We start from the raw sequence: 17,947 nt of genomic DNA, 5'->3' as shown, positions 1-17,947 counted from the left end.
TCAGAGTGTCGAAGAAGTATTTCAGGTTGATAAAGCCTCAGTCAAAATGTCATTTTGCATCAAAGCCACATTTCTCTTCTAAATGCCAATTCAAGGGGCTGGCTGGCTTTATTCATTTAAAGGGATTCTACCATATACCACATCATCTCTTCAGTAGAGGTCAGCTTCCCTGAACTACCCCTTTTCCAACATGTAGAACTGATAAGAATTTTTTTTTTAACCCTACATATTTTTTTGAAAAATCCATGGAACAAATTCAATTTATATTAGACCACGGTTTCATGTCATCCATCTGAAATCAGCGATCTGTTGGGAACAGCTGACATATACCTATGAAGACATCTGAATCACATTTGCTAATACAGGTGAGGGATCTAGCTTAATTAAGTGACAATTCCAGGGTTAAAAAAACCCCACCTGTTCCTAATTTTATCACCTGGTAAATTGTGCATTGTGCACATTGTGTGTCTACTTGAGAAGATGTCATTGTCAAGGGTAACTCCAGCCCTACAATCTGTTTTTGGGGGTTGGGATTGCTTCTCTCACTAGCTGTCCCTCTGTCTGTCAGAATGATTTGCACTGAAGCTGCTTTTGCCTGTGATGTTTTCCCTTTCCAATGAGATGATAGGAAAGGATGAAGTTGGTGCTTCATCTAATTCAAGGAGGGAATTTTGCTCTTGTCATTCATTACAAATTTGATTTTTATTTGCTTCTTATGGGCAACAATGCCTTGAATGACTGAACTGAAACACCAATAGAGCTGGTGCCACTCAGATCTTGAAGGAACTTCATTCCAGAGGGCAAGCACCAGTGATGGGTTGCTATCGGTTTGTACTGATTCACCTGAATCATTAATTCTGACTCCAAGCCGAGAGTGAACTGGGCCTTTGTATCTGTGAAAGTGGTCCCTCCTGGGTTACACTATCCTTTATTTATATTTCCGAAACCCAGCTGATCAAGGGCGGCAGATTGAATTGGCGCTCCGCAGCTGTTTTCCTTGCTCCTTGCTTAGTTTGCAACACGAAAGTTCTATTTCCTTTGAACTGCGCAAGTGCGGGCATCAAAGCGCGCACTCAGTGAACCGATTGTAAAGCCGGTAGCAACCCACCACTGGCAAGCACAGTTGAAGAGAAGGCATGGTTCCAGGTTCTAACAGATGGCATTGTTTAATCAAACCATTTATTTATTATTTATTTATTATAAATACCATGCCAGATTGGCAGGACAGATACAATGAGAGACAGACACTTCTTCAAGTATCTAGGCCCTATGCTATGAAGGTATTTACAAGTAGCAACCAGCAACTTGACTGAAGCATGGAAGCAACCTGACAAACAGTGAAGCTGGTGAAGGAGAGGTAGATATGCCCCTCACTGGCAATGGTATTTTATTTTAGACCAGTTAAATGTTCTGGCTGGCCTTTAAGGGAAACCCCACATGCAGCACATTGCAGTAGTCAAGCCGTGAGGAAATCAAGACACGAGTGACTGTTTGAAGGAGCCTTGATTTAGGAAACTGTCTGGTGTACCAAATGGAGCTGTTTCGTTATTGGCTTTGCTCTAGCCCGTGATGGTGAACCTTTTTTCCCTCGGGTGCCGAAAGAGTGTGCTATTGGGCATGTGCGAGTGCCCACACCCATAATTCAATGCCTGGGAAGGGCCAAAACAGCTTCCAGAGGCCCTCCAGAGGCCCTCTGGAGGCTGGAAACAGCTTGTTTCCCAACTTCTGGTGGGTCCATGTTTCGCCCTCCCAGGCTCCAAAGGCTTCCTTGGTAAAAACGCCCTCTCCCATCCCACTGGAGACTCTCTGGAAGCCAAAAACACCTTCCAAAACTCTCTGTGTGAGCCAAAAATAATCTGGCCAGCACACGCATGCATGTTGGAGCTGAGCTAGGGCAACAGCTCATGTGCCAGTGGCAGCGGTGGTCTACGAGCCAGAACGCTAAATTGCACTCGCCACTGTGGTTCGTAAGTTCTTGCGGGGCCAGCACAATTTTGCTGCTACACCTGTGGAGGTAGCAAAATCACACACGGAGCCACAGGTGTGCCCTTGTTTCGGCATGCACAGAAGCAAAAAAACCCTCACCAAAACACAGGCACACCTGCCTCTCCATGCGCAGTTTTGCTACCTTTACAGGTGTAGCAGCAAAATCACGTTGGCCCTGCAAGAACTTATGAGCTGTGGCAGCGAGCACAATTTAGCGTTCTGGCTCGTAGCCCACCGCTGGTCAGCGGATATGGTTCCACGTGCCACCTGTGGCACCTGTGCCATATGTTTGCCATCACTGCTCTAGCCTATTTCAATCCTAAATTTAACTACACAATGTGATGAGTAGTACAATATGCATACGGATAGTATCCTCTTAAGCTATTGATCATGTGGATGGAAGTTGCAAACCTACCAGGTTCAAACCTACCAGGGCTGGTGAGTCAGCAATGATGTGTCACTAAAGGAAGATGAAAAAAAGGACTGTTTGTTCATTTTTCAATCCTAATGTGAGTTTTAAGGAGGAGGGGGGGATCTTTAATAAGTAAAGACAAATTGGGGGTGATTATGTCATCTGAATTGCATTGGATTACAGCTCTCAACTTTCTCAGACAGCCTTACTGGAAGTTGCAATTCAATAACATCGGCTAAGTCAGACTTTGCCCACATAGTGTATAATAAAATGAGGAGTGCCTTCTATCATCACGCTGAGTAATTAAAAGCCCTTTTTTTCTACCCTGCTTGAAAAAGGCAAGAGGATGTGGAGGAAATGAAGAACTGATAGGATGATGACTGATGCCGATGATGAGAGAATTATGGCTTCAGCTTTTTAAATGAAAATACAGAAGTAATTTTCCTCAGCGTTCAAGGGACAAAGGGAGAGAATAGTAGAGCTGGTTTTTATTCTTTTTGCGTAAGAGGACATTCTGTAGCTACTCAGAGACTGGATTCTGTAGACTTGTTGCAGTATTGAACATGTTTATCTTAGCCACTTTATGCTCCCTGAAAGTATTCGTTTGGCTTTCATTTCATCTGTTTTCGGCCAGGGACCACTTTTCATAAATGCAAAACAAATAGAATAAATAGAATAAACCCAATCAATCAAATAAGATATAGCATACATACAAACAGGAAAACTATGAAATAATAAGCAATAAGTCTGTAACTGATGTAAGCTGACTATCATTTTAGTTGTTAATCATTTTAGCATGGGGCAAGTTTATTTTATTCATTTGTTTATTTACAACATTTATATAGTCATCCATTTTTGCATCAAACCATGGGCGGCTCACAACCCAAAGAGTAGAACAATATCTAAGTACAAAAGCAAATATTAAAACCACAAGCAAACAAAGCGAAACCAAACTTAACGCCATACCATATTTTTCAGAGTATAAGACGCACAGGAATATAAGACACACCTTAGTTTTTGGGGAGAAAAATAGGGGGGGGGGATCTGCTTGCCAGATATTTATCTAGCTAGCATCCTTAGTCTGATCAGCTTCAGCACATTATTTTATCCCCTGGTTAGGGCTTTAAAAACATTATTTGGAGCGAGTAACAATGAAAGAGCTTGCAAGCAGGTAAGAGCTGGGAACATTGTAAGCACCTGGTTAGGACTGGAAAGAAACTTATTCAGAGCAAGTTAGAGCAATGAAAAAAACCTGAAAATACTTAGGGTTTGGAAAATATTCTTTGCATAGAGTAACAATGAAATAGCCTGCAAAGTCAAGAGCTGGGAAGATCTTTAGCACCTAGTTAGGGCTGGAAAAAAAAGCTTTGAAAAAAAGCTACATTCAGAGTTAAGACACTCCCAATTCTCAGCCTCTTTTAGGGAGGAAAAAGGTGTGTCTTATACTCAGAAAAATATGGTAGTTATAGTTTCAAGGCATCCCACAAGAAAATCCTCTGATCCATCTCATCTTATCCCAAAGCTTGTGTAGGGGGATAGCCAGATTTTAAGTGCATCTTGGAAGGTTAAAAGAGTAGTAGTGTCCTGTCATTTCCCAGTCAGATCCTGAATCTGCAGTGGGAGATGAGTTGGAATAGGAGCCAAGAAAGATCGATGGGGCAGCTCTGTTGGCTTTGGAGGAAACTGGAGAAAGACAGAGCCAGTCAGGTCAAGACATTTCAGGATTAGAATAGCTTGTAGACAAGAAGGAACAGGGCCAAGATGAACATGAGACACAGAGCTCAGGCAATGAGCAAGGACCACCCCCTCCTGATCCTAATGCATGAAGAGAAGAGAGAAAGCGAGAACAAGGAAGACTGAGCCAGCTACAAGGGAGGAGAGTACCCTGCCCCCTTTACAAGGCACACCTGGGGACTGAGAAGTAAGGAGGGGCATTTGTCAGGAACAAGAATTAAATCTGTTGAGCCCCTATGTGGACTTGCCCACGTCTGGAGATTATTGTGTTCTACTAGGTTATCTGAGAGACTGCCTCTCCTTAAGGTGATCTGTGTCCACTGAAATTAGGCTGGGCATGTTCCTAGTCCACTCCTGTAAATGTTGGGACTTAGGAAGCCCGCTTGCGCAGTTTTCCTGCTTTGTTGAACTTCTGACTCTGGTTGCTGTTTTGCTAACCTTGCTAATTGGATTTCTTGCCTTGGTTACTGCTTTGCAAACCTCGCTTACTGGACTACCCATAGCCAGAGGCTGTTTAAGATGCATCTTAGAGCTTTGCTCCAGAACCTGAAGTCAACATGGGGACATTTGGGGGCAAAATTGGAACAATAAAGAGGAGTTAGACCTCTGGCTATGTTGATTTTGTACCATGCCCTGGGTCATCACAGGTAGACTGCTAAACTTCAGAGGAAAAGGTGTTCCGTAGGGCAGGTGCTGTCACCAAGAAAACAGGCTTCCTAGGTCCCAACATTTACAGGAGTGGACTAGGAACATGCCCAGCCTAATTTGAGTGGACACAGATCACCTTAAGGAGAGGCAGTCTCTCAGATAACCTAGTCCCGTGCTATACTGTATTGGTCTTTAAAGGTGTAACCAGCACCTTGAATTACTGGCTAAATTTAAAACTAATTATATTTGATGGCAATTGCAATGGAGATGTAATATGTTGAGAGAATAACCTTGGGAGACAGGAAGAAGAGCCACTGCTTGAAAAAAGATATTTCATCCCACAGTAGAAACTGAGCTGGAGAAAGCATCACAGAAGGGACCTTCCCTAGTTTTCTGAAAAGTAAAAGTAAGTAGATGGGGGGAAATGCTTTCAGACTTGCAGGTTTCCATTATTGTTAGTTTACAATATGTTCTGCCGGGCTCTCTGATAGGAGCCTCCCAAAAATTCAAGGGTACAAATTTCAGACACACACACGTTTGAAAATTCAAAACAATGTTCTTCATCACAAAATTCAAAATAAACTAAAGCACTCTTTTTGTATTGCAAAGAGCACTCGTCCCAAAACAATCGGGTAGTCTGTAAAAGTTCATTTAAGCAGTCATTATGTACTTAGCTAGCAGCTGTGAAGAACTAGGCCGTTACAACTGTATACATGGTATGTTTGTATGTATGTTTGGTTTTTATATATTAAGGGTTTTTAATTTGCTTTTAGTATTGGATTTTATTGTATATTTTCATGATTGTTGTTAGCCGCCCCGAGTTTTCGGAGAGGGGCGGCATATAAATCCAATAAAACTAAACTAAACTAAACTTCACACCCCTTCTTCTTCCAAGGAAGTGACACACACACACACACACACACACACGTTGCTCTGCTTTGGTTTCAAAGGCGTGAAAAAGCAACAAAGTCCAGCACACAAGATTCCTGACGAACTGCGATCAGATATTCTTCCACAATGGCCAAACCCACATGCTGCTATTTATAGCAGCAGCCCTAATTACTGGAGCCCCACCCAAACACAGGTGGCCTCCCTTATTTCCTGTAATATGTTCTTACTTGGTCTCTTCTACGCATAATTTGTGCTTGCGTGGGTCCAAAATGTCATCATCTGAATCAATAGAAGATAAGGGAGAATGACTGCCTTGGCTGTGTGCCAAGCCCTCCTCTGCTGAGTCACTCCCACCTTCTTCTTCGTCCGAGGAAACTAAATCTGAACTGATTCTGTCGGCAATAACACAGGGCTGTGACATGTTGACGTTTCCCCTGCATCCACCTCCCTATTCCCTGGGGCAGGAGCTGGGGCAGAGCCAACCACAACACAATAAAGGTAATAGGTTGTGATTTTGGTTTCCTGTCTGAACTGACAAGAGTAGAATGGGTAAAGTTTGTAAAGCTTCTGATGAAATTTGCACTAGTGAGAATTGTATAATCTCAGACTTGAGCTATTGCATTGTCAATAATTAGCCAGATATCGCAATTAGTACAACAGGACAATAGCTAGTGTTGCAAGAGCTTCATTTTGGGATATGGAGTAATGAATTACTATGGCAGTATTATTGAACTGCCCTTACAGCACACTGAACTGAGGTAATGAACATACTTTTCTGCTTACTAAGGAAGAAATTATGATAAAATTGAAGTTTGAAATAACACAGAATATACAGTATATATACCCCTAAAGCCTAATTTGGAACTTCAGCTTTGTTTGCTTATAGTTTGAGATCAAGCCCAATTTGGCTGACCTCAGAGATAGCTTTTTCCAATTCCATCATTGAATTGAAAGGCTGCAGGGGGTGAAATTATTAATTACGTATTGGTCTTAAATGAAAAAATAAATCTGTATGTAAAACAAGGCTGGGGATAATAAACCATTTCCATGGTTTACTTTATGCCCCTCTCCAGGGGTGGGTTCCACTTACCTTCGCCACTGGTTTGCATTGTGATATTTTGCACACACACACACACACACATACTCCACTCCCTCATGTGTGCATCCTCCTGTGCAATTTAACTTCCACACGTGCTCAGTAGCTAGAATCAGTCCAAAACAAAGCTGAGGAGCTGATCAGCTGTGCTTCGGGTGAAGAAATAAAGATCATTATTAACCTAGGGAAGGGCGGGAGGGCCCTTTTTCAAGCAGTGAAAGGGAGGAAGCTAGCCAAATGGAAAACTTCACAATTTTTTTTAAAAAAAGATGGTGGCGCCCATGCACTGGTACTGAATGAATCAGACCTGTGGCATCATCAGTGGGTCGCTACAGGTTCGGGAGATCCGGTCAGAACCAGGGGGAACCCATCACTATTCCTGTCTTAAACACATGAGTTTATCCCCATAGAACAGCACTCACTAAAGCAAGATTTGAGCAGTTAGATTCTATGGTCAAATATGGACGATTCCACCAAGTACCATATTTTGAGAGAACATGCATTTGCGGTGCATGAGAAATAGAAGACATTGCACATGTGCTACACAATTGTAAACTATACTCCTCAGTAAGACCTCAGTATTTACAGCCCCTACTTGACAAAAATCATACACTGGGACTGTCATAAACAATTATCATATTTTCTTCAGGGTACAAATATATATGTAGTTTCTAGAACCGCTAAGTTTATAGTCAGGGCTGTTCAGATGAGAATACATTTTATAGAACATATTGGGGTGGCATGCAAAGGAGATGAACTCACTTAAGAATATTTTATATCAGTATCTTAGATTTGTTTAATATAATCCTTTGCACATGTTTTACTACTCAATTTTAGCATATTATACTGCATTTTAACTTATTATTTATTCAAATGCCCTGTATTTTAGCCAATTTTATTGTATTTTAACCAGTCACAGTTTTATGACGACCGATGTGGTCCTTTTCCTCGCTTTGATATGGTCGATTGACTAATCAAATAAAGTTGATATTGATTGACATGAGTTTATCCATTTATTTAGAATTTGATCAGGTCTCAGACCAAAGGTGGTTCCCCCCCTCAACTATTTTGTGACATAAAATCAATCCATTTGCACTTTAGGCAAGGAAAATCTTAATCCTCCAACACAATGGAGTCTTTCTATTTTCTAGCAATGTATTAATTATATTGTTTATTTAATTGCTTGATCAAATTGTCTGTCCTTCAACTCAGTTTTGATATAGGTTCTTAAGTTTTCTTTCCTTACCATTGTTTTCATCACTGCACAAACATTGAAGATTTACTCATTTTTTTCAACATAGTAATCCATGATTATTATCTTTATTATTATTTCTTCCCTCCCTCTGTCCCTCCCTCTCTCCCTACATATTTTATTCTGGCTTCACTGAATTTGCTTCCTTTAAACAGTTTGGCACCCAGGGATACATAATGAGCTATGTAATGTTAATTCACCTAACCAAATCCATACGTTGATGAAAGGCAGGTATTCTAATTTAATCTTTGCCAGGCTAAGCACCTCTTTTACTCTGCTCTCCTGCTGACATTTCTGTTTGACTTGCATTCAATCCTTCATCAGTCACTCAAGGGCAGAATGCCCTAGGAACAGCAGGATGTCACCCTTGATAATAAATGCAGTCCTTGAAAGGGTGACCTGGAAACTGGTTTTGGTTTGCTGGATTTCAGCATTTTAGCCACTGAACCTTTTTCCCAGTTACAGGCTGTATAATTTTCTGAACTAAGGGGGAATGACAGTTAAGATAGGAAAAGGAGAAGAAGTAGAAGTAGAAGGAGTGGGAGAGGAGAAAACATAATAATGTCCAGATGACTTTACAGCAAAGGACAGTTGTGCTTATTTTTGCATTAATTCATTTAATGTTTTACATCCTCCTGCTTTTAAGTATTTATATGAACTATCCTCAGAATGGACATCGTTGTAGGATCAGGTTCTCCATCACCCTCATGTACAAATAAGATCAGGTCTTAATTTTTGCTCCAAATTTTCCAGTTAGGTCTTATTTGGGGGAAAATATGGTACTAAATGCGTCCATCTCAGTGACAATCGTAACTGGGGCTTATTTTGGGGGATAGGGCTTACCTTACAAGCTTCCTGAAAAATCATATTAGGCTTATTTTCTGGTTAGGTCTTATTTTGGGGCAAATATATGTGGTGCAAAGCAGGACTGAGGGTCAAAAGTGACTAGATTTGATGAATCTGAATAATAATTGGCTGCTCTGAAGAGATTTTGAAGCTCTCAAAAATACAATGGGATTCCCCAAAAGTGACTAGAACCAAGTCAGGCTTTTTCCATATCTTTGTGACAAATTCAGTAATTCAAGGCATTGTTGAAAGAAGCAAACAAAAAAACAAATCCATTATTTTTTTCTTTTTTGTACATGGAGAGGAATTGAATGACTGACAGTTCTACCTTCTCTTTCTAATCATGTTGTCATTGTAGGTACATTGCTGCATGTTTATGTATAACCACAACCCTTAGTCTGTACATTTTATTTTCACATCCACTGCTGGGTGTCTTGAGAGGAACAGTTGTTACCAAAGTGTGTGGCTACAATAACATATAGCAGCTAATATGACAGAGGGCAAAATGTATCTATTATTTTATTATTTATCCTGTCATGTCTTTCCTTTCTCAAAGTTCTATTCCATCTTTTCTCCATCATTTTCCCAGGATGCCTTATGTAGAGCTTTTCTTTTCCTTTATCTCTAGGCCAGAGTTATTATAAACTTGACAACTTTAAGCTGTGGAATTCAACTTCCAGAATTCCTCAGCCTGCATGTTGTCTAGTTAAAAATAAAAACAAAACGCCCTGAGGCTTCCATTTGTAAATTTGCTTTAGCAACCAATGGAAAGTATGAAGCTTTGCATGTTTGAATCCCACTTTGGATTCAGCCCAGATTGAACTGTATTGGATTAGATGTTGAATCAACTTTACTGAACAATTCCACTGGATCCACATTTATTTCTTGAACCTCAAATAGATCCCCAATTGTTTTTATATAACATTATAAATGCTATATACATAAAACTGTTGTTATATTATACTGTCATTGGTGCCTAATGCTGTTGCTAATACAAGATGGTCATTTTAAAAAGACGAAAAAATTGGTGTGTGAAACTGGCTAGTTTAGTGGATATTGAATATAGCTGCAAGTTACCATTCGGATTTTTATGTGCCATGATATTCAATGATGGCAGAACCATTACCAATTTTTATCTTTGTTGACTGTCACTATTCTTTTCCATATTTTTAATGGGAGATGCATTATGCTATAGCTTTAAAATATTGATTATAAAGAAGCCCAAAATAGCCAAAATACAGAATACAATCAATCTAGAGTCTTGGCTATAAAGTAGATGAATATCAATAGAGGTAAAGGCAAATGTGTAGAGATCTAGAATCCTGATATGAAAACATTTCAGTATCTGCTGACAGCTGGCTTCTATCAACAGCAGATGAAACACATGGACAATCTGATCTGCATTCAGATGTTAAACTAGGATGTGCCAGATTAATTTGAGGAAACTAGATATAAATTATTTGGCTACCCAAGTTGGTTGCAATACAAAATTGTTAATAGTGCAGGTGAAATTCTGAACTGGAGAATATTGGATACCAAGCCTTCAAGGAAACTTTCTGTGATGTTGCCCCCAGACCTGATAAAGACACCTGTATACTTTACTTGCTTGGTCTTTGAAGCACCCTAGCTGTGCATATTGCTGTACTTTGTGTTGATTTGTGCTTTTTCTTTCTCTTTTCTCCTGGTTCTCCTATGAGTTATGATCATGTCCTTCACAATATATATTTATGCAAAATCTGTTCAAAAGGTATACAGTGATCCCCGATTATCGCGAGGGTTCCGTTCTAAGACCCCTCGCGATAATCGATTTTTCGGGATGTAGTGGTGCGGAAGTAAAAACACCATCTGCGCATGCGCGCCCCTTTTTCCATGGCCGCACATGCGCAGATGGTGGAGTTTGCATGTGGGTGGCGGGGAAGACCCAGGGAAGGTTCCTTCGGCCGCCCAACAGCTGATCTGCTCCGCAGCGCGGCAGCAGCGAGGAGCCGAAGATGGGGTTTCCCCGTTGCCCAGGCAAAGGGGAAACCCCAAGTTCGCTTGCCGCTTGCCCGTTCACCCGCCCGCCCGGCTGCTCGCTTGCCCGTTCACCCGCCCACCCGGCCGCTCGCTTGCCCGTTCACCCGCCCGCCCGCCCGCTCGCTTGCCCGTTCACCCGCCCGCCCGGCTGCTCGCTTGCCGCTCGAGAGCAAGAGGGGGAGAGATAGAGAAAGAGAGAGAAGGAAAGAAAGAGATGAGAGAGGGAGGAAGAGAGTGTGAGAGAGGAAGAAGCAAGATAGAGAAAGAGAGAGAGAAAGAAAGATGAGAAAGGAAGGGAGTGACGTCATCGGGTGGAAAAATCGCGATAGAGTGGAACCCCGACATAAGAGCTGCTCGACTTAAGAGCTACTCGAGATAAGAGCTGGGAGAGGAGAGACATTTTTTTATTTTATTTTATTTATTACTTGGATTTGTATGCCGCCCCTCTCCGCAATACGAGCCGAGAAGAGCCGGGCTGGCTTACTTTCCTTCCTTCCCGCGCTGATGCAGAGCCACTCGAACAAAGCGGCGCACCCCTCTGATGCTTTCGGCGGCTTCCGAAGCGACGCTGGGCTCTTTTGCCGCCAAAAGCGTCAGGGGGGCGTGACGCTTTGTTCGAGTGGCTCTGCATCAGCGCGGGAAGGAAGGAAAGTAAGCCAGCCCGGCTCTTCTCGGCTCGTATCCCGGCACTTGGTGAGTGGAGAGGCGGTCGCCTCCCCTGCCGCCCCACTCTGGGGGTCCTTGGCTTCTGCTGGGGGTGGGGGGATCGGAACGCTGTTTTGAATTTCACATTCCGAGTGGCCCAAATGCCAAAGGCGAACTTCCGCACCTCAGGAGTTAGCTCGCAAACGGCGCGGCTGTTTTAAAACATCGCTGCCGGCCTGGGGGGGGAGAGGGAGAGGGGGGAGAGAAAGAGAGAGGGAGAGAGAGAAAGAGAGAGGGAAAGGGGGGAGAGGGGGGAGAGAAAGAGAGGGATAGAAAGAGAGAGTGAGAGATGCTCAGTGAGCCTTTCTTTGAAGTTGCCTTTCTTTCTTTCTTTCTCTCTCTCTTTCTTTTTCTCTCTTGCTCTCTTGCTCTTTCATTCTTTTTTCTTTCTCTTTCTTTCTTTCTTTCTTTCTCTTTCTTTCTCTTGCTTTCTCTCCTTCCTTCCCTCCTTCCATTTCTTTCATTCTCCCTCTCTATTTTTATTTCTCTTTCATTTTCTTTCTTTCTCTCTTGCTTGCTTTCTTTCTTGCTCTTTTTCTTTCTCTCTTTTACCTTCCCTTCCTCTATTTCTTGCTTTCCTTTTCCTTCCTCCCTTCTTTCCTCCCTCTACAGGATTGGGTGGCAGTGAAGTTACTCTCCCCTTTCATAAGTTTCCTTGCTTCCTTCCTCTGTTCCTGTCCCTTCACCCTTTCTTTCTTTCTTTCTTCCTTTCTTTCTTCCTTTCTTTCCTTCCTTCTTTTCCTCCCTCCATTTCTTGCTTTCCTTTTCCTTCCTCCCTTCTTTCCTCCCTCTACAGGATTGGGTGGCAGTGAAGTTGAATAAATAACTACAGTTTAATGAATAAAAATAAAAGTTTGCCATGTTGATTGTTTTGGGTAAAAAGAGGAAGGGAAGGAAAGCTCTCAGCTTATCATCTTATTAATAAGTAAAGTTACATTTATTCTTGCAATGTCTTTTTGCATAATTTAGACTAACTTTGTGAGTTTTTTGAGGGCTGGAACCAATTAAAATTATTTACATTAATTCCTATGGGGAAAAGTCGTTCGAGATAAGAGCTGCTCGACTTAAGAGTGCAGGTCCGGAACGAATTAAACTCGTATCTCGAGGTACCACTGTATAGCGTTTCGCAAAGATCGAGATCGCGAAACTCGGGGGATCACTGTACAGTGATCCCTCGATTATCGCGAGGGTTATGTTCCAAGACCTCTCACGATAATCGATTTTCCGCAGTATAGTGGTGCGGAAGTAAAAACACCATCTGCGCATGCGCGCCCTTTTAATATATTTAATTTGTTTGATTTAATTTATTTGACTTCTATGCCACCCAGTCCTCTAAGACTCAGGGCAGGTTTGAGATTGAGCCATCAATTCTCTAGAGGTGATGGATTTGTGAGTGGATGGCATTACAAGTATTTAATATTTTTTAAAGACCCAAATCAATAAATGGCATCCCCCAAACCAAGCGATTTGCCAACAATTTTCAATAATTCAAGCTTGGAAGCTGGAGGCAGATGGAGAACGCTGTGAAAATTGTCATCTCTAGCCACAGATCATCACTGTTCTAAAAAGTATCCAGGTAGCAAACAATTTGTATTATGAAATAGATTGAGGAACCAGCTCAGGAGGAATTTGTTATTCATTTAATTATGAAAATTGGAGCTCAAGATTTATAGGCTTCAAGAATTGAACAATTGACATGAATATATGATTTCAAGATTTCTTTTTCAGTATTTTATTTTTGAAAGATTGAGGTCCAAAGTTGTTTACACAAATGTTTTTACATATTACTGTACCTTCATTAATGCTTGCTCTTACTACAGGATTGTTAGAGATGTCTGAAGTGACAGGAATTGGGTGGCTTATGAATGTAACAAATTAAATAAAATAATGAGGCTGCGATTGAGATTTGCCTTTTTGAAATACCAGGAAAAACAATCCTGACATTCAACAATTCTATGGTTAAGACCACTGTTTTTCTGTGTATGAAACAAATTATTCTGGAAGATAATTATGTCAGTGTAAGACTTTGTTAGATGAGCTGTAATATTATCCCCAAGTTATTGGTGAGGTAAGAAGACATTTCCTTAAAATAAGAGACCACCTTGAGATTAAAGTTGTTTATTAAAGAGATTCTATCGAACTGCACTGTAACTTTTTCAAAATCTGAATTATTCAAGTAACTGCTGACTTGGGAGATGAATGATATGGGAGAGAATTCTGTATGAACTTAAGTTAGCTTAGTCACTTCCTGAAGACCTTCATCTCCAAATGAGACTAATTTTTAAAAACCCATAAAAGTGCCATGATTCAAATTTGAAAGGTAGTTTAACAACATCCTGGCTCCAGGGAGTTAAGGGAAAGCAATGAAGTAAAATTTCACCCACATTTCATAGAGTTGATGTAAAATACAGGATATGTAGCTCAATAGGAGAATATCTTTCTCGTTCTCAGACTGATTGTTTATGAACCAAACAGAGAAAACAGATTAATATTAACAAATATAAAATCTAGATAAAGTGCTTTTCCCCCATTAAAGACCTGGAGAAAAATATCTGGATAGAATAAGAGAAAGCAAAAGCACTTTATTTAAATAACACTAATTTGTTCCTGTTATCTCCCAATTTTAATGAAACAGTTTCAACTTGATTTTCAGGAGCAATTAATGTAGATTCCAGGAACTTTAATGTAGATTCCAGGAACTTTATACCTGAAGGAGAATTCTAGACCTTAGTATTTTGAGAAGGATGATGTTTTTTAGAAGGAATCCCTTAACTCTTTCTATATTATCTCTCCCCCCGCACTTTTTATAAAAATAAACTAATTCAGCATTATGTCCTTATATGTTCCAATTATGTTTCCCAAAAACAAACTCAAATCGTTTTGCAATTTTTCATGTGATCTTTCTCCTCTCTTTTCCAATTCTCTGCATATCCCAGCAACAATAAACATCATTTCAAGGAGTAGCCAAAAAAGTGTGCTATAATAAATTTGATTTATCTTAGTGGGGCAACAGAACTCAGCTTTTTAGTCAAATTCTGTGTGGAGTGGAGATGTGAGATGTAAACGAAACATGCTCCAGATATTCAAGGGATGTTGTAATGAAATCTTTGGTGGCACCGATGACACTAAACAGCATCTGCTAAGCATTCATCTTCCTTAAATCCAAATACCCCAAAGTTTGAATATGATATGCCTGAAAAAGTTCAGGTTTCCGAAAGGTTGCATTCAAAATAGAGAACTCATTTTTTTTTAAAGAAAATCAGAAATATGTATACAAATTTTCATCAAGGAAATGTGTATTTAAAAAAAGACAGTAATACCAGTTAATTTGTAATTCAAAGTTATTCCCACATGGAAAGCAGCATACAAAGCCCTGCGTTAAGAAAGTTTTTTTTAAAAGGATGTTGATATTTTTTTAAAATAATAACAATGCATATATTAAAACATTGAATTTACTATTGCTAATATATATATATATATATATATATATATATATATATATATATATATATATATATATATTAATTACCCCTTTAATATGTGCTCATAAATCAATTTCATGAAAACATTAGCCATCACTCATATAAAAAGCGGAGTCATTATAACACATTTGAACCCCAATTACTTTGATGACACTTATTTCCACACCTACTTTAATGAGATTGCAGTTTATGCCACCTAGTCTTCCTAGATTTCTTTGCAGTGAAATCTACTGCCATTCCTACATGAATTGAGAGCGGAAGTTAATTAAAATTACCAACTAGAGAGGGTATGAATTAAGGGAATAAAGAACACTAAAGACAGGAGCTGGCTGTCCGTAACAATAAGTAAGTAAGTAAGTAAGTAAGTAAGTAAGTAAGTAAGTAAGTAAGTAAGTAAGTAAGTAAGTAAATAAATCCCCTTGAGTTTGTTTTACTTGTACTAGAACTTGTTAGACTAAATGTACAGCATCTATCTGTCCATGCAACAATCACTAAGACCACATGCAATTAATGCTCTCTTTAACTACACGCAGCAGGTCGCATTTTCTCTCTTCACTTCAGGATATCAAGTCATCCCTGAAAAGCTTGCAAAAAGAAAAAAACCTGTTTCCATTTTCTGCTTTCTTTAACACCCCCACCCCAGCACACACTCATACACTCTGAAGCCTCAAACATAGGCAATGTTAATGGAAATGCAGATTTTAATTCTGTCATCATGCTATTCTTTGCTGTGTTGAACCAACAAATGGGGCAGTACTGTACAGAAAGGCAACTCATTTGCTTGCTTGAATACTTCCTTGTAAGTATTCACATTTTCCAACCAGAGTGCTGGTAGGCTGGTATTGGATATGCCGAAATTCAACACTCAACCACACTTTCTGTGAAACTTTGGGCTAAATAAGCCTTCTACCCCAATTCACTTCAAAAGATCATTGGTGGTGGGACATAATAGGAGAGAACACTACATATGCTACCTTACCTCATCAACCAAGGCAGGAAGGAAATCTAATTAACCTATCATTGTCATCCTCAGTGTGATTTAGGCTGGTTAATTTGTTCTTCATCCCTTGCAGCCTTGGAAAAGGAGGGTCAGAGAGGAGTTTTCATTTGCCTTGACAGCTGTTCTCTCAACATTGTCTCTGAATTAAGACTGGAAGAATCTTCTGTCAAGTGAGGGTAGAACGTTACAGTGGAAATAAAAGTTACCTCAACTGTGCAGGTGGGGAAATGCAAGAGTTCAACTCTATTAAGAAAACTCACAGTTGAAACTGTCTGTTGAATGACTCCGAAAGATTCCTCGGAAGTATTCCTTCGAAAACTGTTAATGTCTGTCTTTGACACAGAGTGTGACACATTCCAGAAATAGCAGAAGTCTCTTTCAAATAAATTGCCAGCCATCTTGCATGGCACGCCAAACACAGTCTTAAGAGCCCAAGAGTTCCTTGCTAAGCAACACCATTAAAAGATTAACTTCCAGCAAACAAAGGCATCCCACTCAGGTGGTTCATTGCGGCTTAGCCATATCTCCTAGCATATGGCTTAAATAATATTGGGGAGAACAAGTGCTTGGGAGAAACCTCAATTGCTTTTACAGCGCTCTCTCTATCCCTATACATTTAAATGCTAAGAAACAATGTCCACACAGCAGAGTAGCTTCCATTACCTTTACATTTATGATATATTTTACCTAAAACATTTAGAAGGTTAACAAGGGAGGCAGTTTGGCCTAGTAAAGCCACCAGGCTAGAAATCAGGAGACTATGACTTCAAATGTCGCTTTAGGCCTGAAAGTTAGCTGGGTGACTTTGGGCCAGTCACTCTCCCTCAGTCTTAACTCACCTCACAGGGCGTTTGTGCTGAAAATAGGAGGAAAGACCATTAGGCGGGTTCACTGCCTTATAAAAGTACTGTAATAAAGATGAGATAAAAATATCTAAAAGCAAATCTGGATGCCGCCATTCTGTTGTCATTCACGACTCATGAAGACTTTGATGAAGGAGAGTTGAGACTCTTTGGTTCATTCCATCTGGTCTATGATGCTTGCCATCTTTTATAGATTCTATTGTAATGTGTTTGATTGTGGTGAGCTGCCCAAAATCATTGAGAGTCAGGTGACATACATGTTTAACAAATTATATTATTAACAAATTAATAAAGGTTATGAACCCTGTAATGTGCCTTCAGTTTATGAAGAAGCCCCATCTGAGCGTCCTGAATAGATCCTATAGGATGGCAAAATAATTCTGTCCTGATATACGACAATGTTTATATTTTGCTGGATTATTCAAGACCAAGTAGTTTTGTATGCATGGATGAATTTCTCTCCCACACACACACTCACTAAGTTAAGATCTGTGAACGCTACTTACTATACATGAAGCATGACAGCCAAAGAAAAATAGCTCACTTTACCTTTTGTAGACTGAGAAAGGGGCAGTGCCCAGCAACCTTCGTGGTTGACTGGACAAGTCTAGTTTTAAGATTCAAGACCAGCCTGCACTGAACAAGCTCTCTTTGTCCTTCAATCTCTGCCAAGGATAACCCGGCTACAGTAGTACAAACAGTAAAGAAGATAGGCAGGATTGACAAACCTAAGATTTCATTTACAAATAAGAAGCCCTCCTCCAAACTACCTTCTTCATTCGTCACTTCAGAGTGTTTCAGGCATTTGCAATCAGTAAAGAAACCTTTTTGTTTGAAACCTTCAGACAAAATTTCAGACAGGTAAATGTTTGATTTGAAGTAACAAAACTCTTAGCATTTAAACTTTAAAAGCAAGCTTTGCTTTACCACTCCTTTATACCACAACTTCATTCTTGTCGGTGCCTGCCAGCACAGAAGCTTTCATAAAGATCTCAATGCTAATGTTCTCATTCTGT

General features: G+C 40.2%; 1 long non-coding RNA gene across 1 annotated transcript in view; it reads right to left on the bottom strand.

The window, feature by feature from the left end:
- Positions 1 to 17,555, bottom strand: part of LOC139165750 (uncharacterized) — a 59,122-nt gene extending 41,567 nt beyond the window's left edge. Inside the window, exon 1 of the long non-coding RNA XR_011558794.1 lies at positions 17,481 to 17,555. This is a non-coding gene — a long non-coding RNA (uncharacterized lncRNA). The remainder of the gene's footprint in view (positions 1 to 17,480) is intronic.
- Positions 17,556 to 17,947: the final 392 nt, after the last annotated feature.

Source organism: Erythrolamprus reginae, chromosome 3 (assembly GCF_031021105.1).
Source record: "Erythrolamprus reginae isolate rEryReg1 chromosome 3, rEryReg1.hap1, whole genome shotgun sequence".
In the NCBI taxonomy this organism is placed as follows: Eukaryota; Metazoa; Chordata; class Lepidosauria; order Squamata; family Dipsadidae; genus Erythrolamprus; species Erythrolamprus reginae.
This window is presented reverse-complemented; position numbering and strand designations above follow the sequence as displayed.